Genomic DNA, 6,456 nt, shown 5'->3' with positions numbered 1-6,456 from the left:
GTGCTGGGGTAGATAAGGGGAGTGGGGGCCGAGGCAGGTGAAGGAAATGCTCTGGGAGCATGATCAGCAGGTGGCACGGCAGGTGGTTGCACGAACCTCCTTCAGATGAATGGACATCTGTCAGGATTATATGAGGAGCCTGGATGATGAGCGGGAGGATGATCAACCAAGGGAATGGTGGATGATGTCACCAGGAGGGCCAGCAATGCCCTCGTCTCACGGCAGGAGCCTCTGTACTCAGCACTCTCACGAAAAGAAACCTGAAGGTAACAAATGCTGAGTTAGGAAAGATATAAGGCTATATGGATAACTTAATATCATAAGCTGACTTCTTCAGAAGGTCAGAGAAACTCAGCTCTGAGGTGAGTGGAAGAGTTTCCACTTTCCTTAGCGTAGGATGAAATGATGCAGGATTTGAATATACATGCGACTTCCCTGGTGGTCCAGTGGTTAAGACTCCACACTCCCAATGCAGGGGGCCTGGGTTCGATCCCTGGTCAGGGAACGAGATCCCACATGCATGCTGCAACTAAGAGTTCGCATGCCACAACTAAAAGATCCCCCCATGCCACAACGAAGATCCTGCGTGCTGCAACTAAGACCTGGCACAGCCAAATAAATAAATAAACTGGTGGTTCCTAATCTTTCCCCAACCGCACGTAATTCACACTTGTACCACCCAGCATTACAGTCATAAATTTGTGATCAGGGCTCAGGATGTGTCTGAATATCCTGGGTGGAGGGTTGTGAGTGGCAGAATGATGGCCCCCAAAGATGTTCACTGCTAATCCCTGGAACCTGTGAATATGGTACCTCACGTGGCCAAAGCGACTTTGCAGATGTGATCACATTAGGATTTTGAAACAGGGAGATAATCCTGGATCATCCCAGCGGACCCCGTATCATCACAAGGGTTGTTACAGGAGGGAGACAGGAGGATCTGAGTAAGAAAAGAAGATATGGTGACAGAAGCAGAGATTTGAGTGACGCAGGACCGTAAACAAAGGAATGTGAGGGGCCTCTAGAAGCTGGAAAAGGCAGGGAAATGGATTAATTCCCTAGCGCCTTCAGAAGAAATGCAGTACTGGCAACACCTTGATTTTAGCCCAGTGATAGACTTCTGATCTCCAGAGGGTAAAATAATAAATCTGTATTGTTCAAGCCACTGGGTTTGTGGTAATTTGCTTCTGCAGTAATAGCAGGGGGTGTACATGATTTGAAAGTTTCCACCAATGGATACTGTACCCAAAGGGATGGTCTATCCCTCCAGGAAGCACTGGATCTGGGAAACGAAGAGGGGGCAGGCACTGTGCCTAGGGTTGGCAAACCGCAAGGAACTAGGGGCTTGGAATTGTGTGGAATGGTTCTCTGTTCTCACAGAAACATGGAGATTGTGTAGGAAATTCCAACAGTCTGGAAGAGTAGGCTGCTCAGACTTTTTGGTGAGCCTGGGACTTAGACTTTTGTCTGGTGGAAAAGGGTGCACATGTATCCTCTGGGGCAGAGGCAGCTGAACTTGTAGAAATGGATGAGGATAGTAACTGGGAGAATTACAATGAGTCAGCTGAAAGCTGGAGAAGGTAGAGAAGGGTCCCATTCACAAAGTAAGATGTGGCTTTCCGCTGCCTCAGATTCCTAGATAACAGAACATAGAAACAGCCACCATTACGGTTCCTTTGTAGCTGGAATTTAATGAAAGCCAACCAGCGGATTCTTAACCACTGCGCCACCGGGGAAGCCTACTGTGGTAAATCTATTAAGTGGAGTTCTCAGCTGGTTGCACATTAAAGAACTCATACCTAACAAAAACTGTATAATGTAATCAATGTGGGAAATCTTTCACCTGGTGCTCCCAACTTGTTGATATTACATAATTTGTACTAGAGAGCGATTCCATGAATGTGAACGTGGCAGAGCTTTCAGCAGGAGGTCTTAACTAATTAGGCATCAGAAAACTCACACTGAAGAAAAACTGTTCTATTGTATTCGATGTGGGAAGTTTTTCAGTCACATCCTTGATTTTAATGTGTATCAAAGAAAGAATAATGCAGGGACTTACCTAGTGGCGCAGTGGTTAAGAATCCGCCTGCCAATGCAGGGAACATGGGTTCAAGTCCTGGTCCGGGAAGATCCCACATGCTGCAGAGCAACTAAGCCCGTGCACCACAACTACCGAGCCTGCTCTCTATAGAGCCCGCGAGCCACAACTACTGAGCCTGAGTGCCAGAAATACTGAAGCCCGCGCACCTAGAGCCCGTGCTCTGCAAGAAGAGAAGCCACCTCAACGAGAAGCCCGCACACTGCAACGAAGAGTAGCCCCTGCTCACTGCAACTAGAGAGAGCCTGCGTGCAGCAACAAAGACACAATGCAGCCAAAAATAAATAAATAAATATTTTTTAAAAAGAATAATGGAGAGAAGCCTTATGAATGTAGTTAATATAGGAAGTGTTTCCTTCAGAGGTCTGGCATTATTTCACATCAAAGAACTCACATTGAAAAGAAAGAAGCCTTATGAATGTAATCAGTGCGGGAAATGCTTCAGTTGGAGTTCTCACTTTGTTACTCTTCAGAGAACTCACACTGGAGAGGAATCTCATGAATGCCATAAGTGTGAAAAGTCTTTCCACCGGAATTGTCACCATATTGGACATCAAAGAATCAATATTGGAGAGAATCCATATAAATGTAATCAATGTGGGAAATCTTCAGACGGAGCTTTTATCTTATTGTGAATCAGAAAATTCATAAGGGTGAAAAACTACATGAGGGACTTCCCTGGTGGTGCAGTGGTTAAGAATCCACCTTCCAATGCAGGGGACACAGATTCAGTTCCTGGTTGGGGAATTAAGATCCCACATGTCTTGGGGCAGCTAAGCCTGCACACTGCAACTACTGAGCCTGCGCTCTCTAGAGCTTGAGCGCCACAACTAGAGAGAAGCCTGCTCCCGGCAACAAAGATCTGGTGTGCTGCAACTAAGACCCAACACAGCCAAGTAAATAAATATTTAAAAATTTTTTAAAATAGGAGCTTCCCCGGTGTCACAGTGGTTAAGAATCTGCCTGCTAAAAAAAAAAAAAAAAAAAGAATCTGCCTGCTAATGCAGGGGACACAGGTTCGAGCCCTGGTCTGGGAAGATCCCACATGCCACAGAGCAACTAAGCCCATGCGCCACAACTACTGAGCCTGTGCTCTAGAGCCCATGAGCCGCAACTACTGGAGCCCGCGTGCCTGGAGCCTGTGCTCCACAACAAGAGAAGCCACCGCAATGAGAAGCCTGCACACCCCAACGAAGAGTAGCTCCCACTCGCCACAACTAGAGAAAAAGCCCGTGCACAGCAACGAAGACCCAACACAGCCAAAAAGAAATAATAAATAAAATTTTTAAAAAAACAAGAAACTTGAATGTACTGTGAAAAAGCCTTCAGCAGACCATCTGACTTATGGAACACCAAAGAATTCATAGTGAAGGAGACCTTATGAATGTAATCAGTGCAGAAAGGCTTTCAGATGGTGCTCTCCCCTTGCTGGACATCAGAGAACTCATTCTTGAAGAAAACTGTTAAACAACTGTTTTTAGTGTAATGACATATGGTCAGTCTCTGCTCTTATGACACAGTCCTACAAAAGCTGATCTACTAGGCAGTGTTCTTAATAGCACTGAGGCCTAAATCTGAGAAGGAACAAGAACACGAAAATGAGTAATATAAGCACTGAGGTGGGGAAATTATTTCCTCAGATGATTACATTATTTGTACAGAGATTGAAATGGTTGATGGAAATGTAATATCAATGTTCTTTTTTACTTAGATATTTTACCATTTGGGGACATTTGTGTAGCTTCTAATCTGTTTTATGCAGATTCTGTAAGACATAATTATGATGTGAAGTGAAAAATGCATGATGTGCATGATTGTGCTGTCATATTAAAATATGTTTGTACATGGGCGAGAATAAAAGTGGAATGGATAAATAGTTGATTTGATTTGTCCCATTTAAAAATATTTAAATGTTCCTGTGATAATTACTTAACAACAAATTTTAAAAGTCCAGAACAAAAATAGAATCCTGTGGACTATTTACCTCCTTTGAGGATATCAGGAAGAAGGAGGACAAGGACCTAAGAAGTTAAGTGCTACCTGGCTTCCGGGAAGTATTTCTAGAAAAGTGTGTGATGGCCACACCTCCTATCATTCTTGGGTTCCCCAGAGAGTCACCATTGAGGACCCAGTAGTTTCTCAGGAGGTGACTTGAAATCCATTGGAGAATCTCATCACAGAATTGAAAGTGCTTGGGCAACACAGAAGGTATGTATGCTCAAATCATTGTACTCATTAGTGCCATTTACCCAGAACGTCCTTACATCCTTCTGTGTTCAGCCTGGGGAGAGCGACCAGTGATGCAGGAAACCTAGAAATGAGAGTGTTACCACCCAGAGTTCTTGGCTTCCTTAATCAATAGAAACTGATAAAAGACCAGCTAAGAAATTCAGGTAAGTCTTTATTAGGACTCATGCTGCAGCACAAGGAAGCGAAAACAAGTAACAGGTACCCTTTCTCGCCGCATGAGGGGGAGCCAGCTGGTTCCTTACATGGGGTGAGGGTAGGGGTGAGTCCAGCGGTTGGCCCAGAGGGGTGGCTTAGGTGGTCTGCCCGCCCGTTGGTGGCGGCGTGTGCAGGGCGCATGTGCGGTGCACTGCTCTTGCTCCCAGCACCTTGCTTTGCATTTTGTTGCTCGCGGAGACATTTGTCCAGGTGCCAGCTCCGCGGCAGAGGATCCTAGGTCCCAGGTTTCAGGTCCCGGCCTGTCTCAGGAGGGAAGAGCTTCAACCCATTGCCCATCACCTGAGTCTATCGCACTTGAGTGTCTGACATGAAACCAGAGTGAGATTCATTCCATAAGCTGGCTGTAGTTTTCCTGGGGGTCAGTATTTGCTGCTTTCCCTTAATGGAAGAAATTTTATATTTTAAGGCAGGATGAGAAAAAATTAAACATAAAATTCTCTGTTTGTTTGCACCTCCTCTCTCCCTCCCTAATGTGCAGTGTGCATTTGAATTACGCAGTAACCAGAGCGCCTCAAAGATGGGAATGCCTGCTCAACCATTCTTCTGACACTAGCAATGAAACTTCTTAAGAGAATGGCTTTCATTCCCGGCTTTGTAGGGGGTCTAAAAGATCCTTCCCTACACTAAGCCCATAGAATCTTGTTTTTCACTGAAATCAAGCCCTCAGCAACAAGAAGCCCTCGGCCAGGTTCACTCTGCACCACCCCGAGGTGCATCTTAGGTATTAAGTTGGTGTGAGGCTCTGACTTTCAAATTCTGTTTAAATAAGACATGTAGGGGCTTCCCTGGTGGTCCTGTGGTTATGACTCCGCACTCCCAATGCAGGGGGGCCAGACTCGATCCCTGGTCGGGGAACTAGATTCCGCATGCTGCAACTAACACCCAGCGCAGCCAAATAAATAAATAAATAGAACATCTAGCAGAAGCCTGTAATTCCACCCCAGGCATGGGGCTTGTGGCAACCACCGTCTTCTGGGGCTTTAACAAAGGGAACTCTCGGGATCTTGCAGGTGTCAAATGAAAGTAGCTCTGACCACAAGATCTGCATCTCAAAGGTCAGGCAGAAAAAGGCTTTGCTTTTACAGGGATGCTAGAAGGAAGAGGCATTGGGCAGTTGATCAAGCAATTTTTTAAAAATATTGTTTTGTTTGTCAGCTGATTTTCTGGAGGAGTTGTTAAGGAGGGGATGATCAACATTCTGACGCTGGCCCAGGCTGATGTCAAAGTTCACGGTCCTGTGGGAAGGACAGAAGATTAACTAAAACTTGGTCAACAGAAGTTCTAACTGACCAATGGGACAAACAGCTCAGTTAATCATGTGTGAGACAAAGAATGGAAAAGTATCTGGTCTTATCCTAGGTAAACAAGGGGGTTATCTGCAAGTCTTATCTAAGTCAAGTGTGGAAGGGTGGTTCTTTGCAGTAAGAAGTTTCCAGGAGCACAAGGTAGAGAGGCTTCTTCTACTGCTGCTGTTTCCCTGGAATACAGGGCTGGGTAGCAGGGTCAACGTTCTCAGAAGTATATCATCAGGGCCACATTGGTGATAAGACAATCAATCAGAATTAGAGACTTTACTTAGAGGTTAATGTTTACTCACACAGGGGATAGCAACAGCTCCTATAGTCCAGGTGGCTGACAAGTCTCCTTACCTCTGCAAGGTGATCCCCTGATACAGCAGCGTAGCTGCTGCAGCTCTAGTGGCAGAGAATATCCCTGCTGTCTTCTCACTGAGAACAGCCAAAGGGAGGAATTCCTTTCCTTTCATGACACCAAGAGAAAGAAAAGCTGGTTTGAAAAGCTAAAAGCCCACAAAATGGGAAGGAAAGGGATGTGTGAGCAGTGCGTGGGAGTGGCGCCCCCTGGAGTTTTGTGAGGGGCTGCCCAATGGGGCA

The sequence above is a fragment of the Delphinapterus leucas genome, chromosome 20, assembly GCF_059928025.1.
Source record: "Delphinapterus leucas isolate spDelLeu-1000000601 "Yukka" chromosome 20, BTC_Dleu_Yukka2, whole genome shotgun sequence".
Taxonomy (NCBI): domain Eukaryota; kingdom Metazoa; phylum Chordata; class Mammalia; order Artiodactyla; family Monodontidae; genus Delphinapterus; species Delphinapterus leucas.
Note: the sequence above shows the minus strand (reverse complement) of the source record.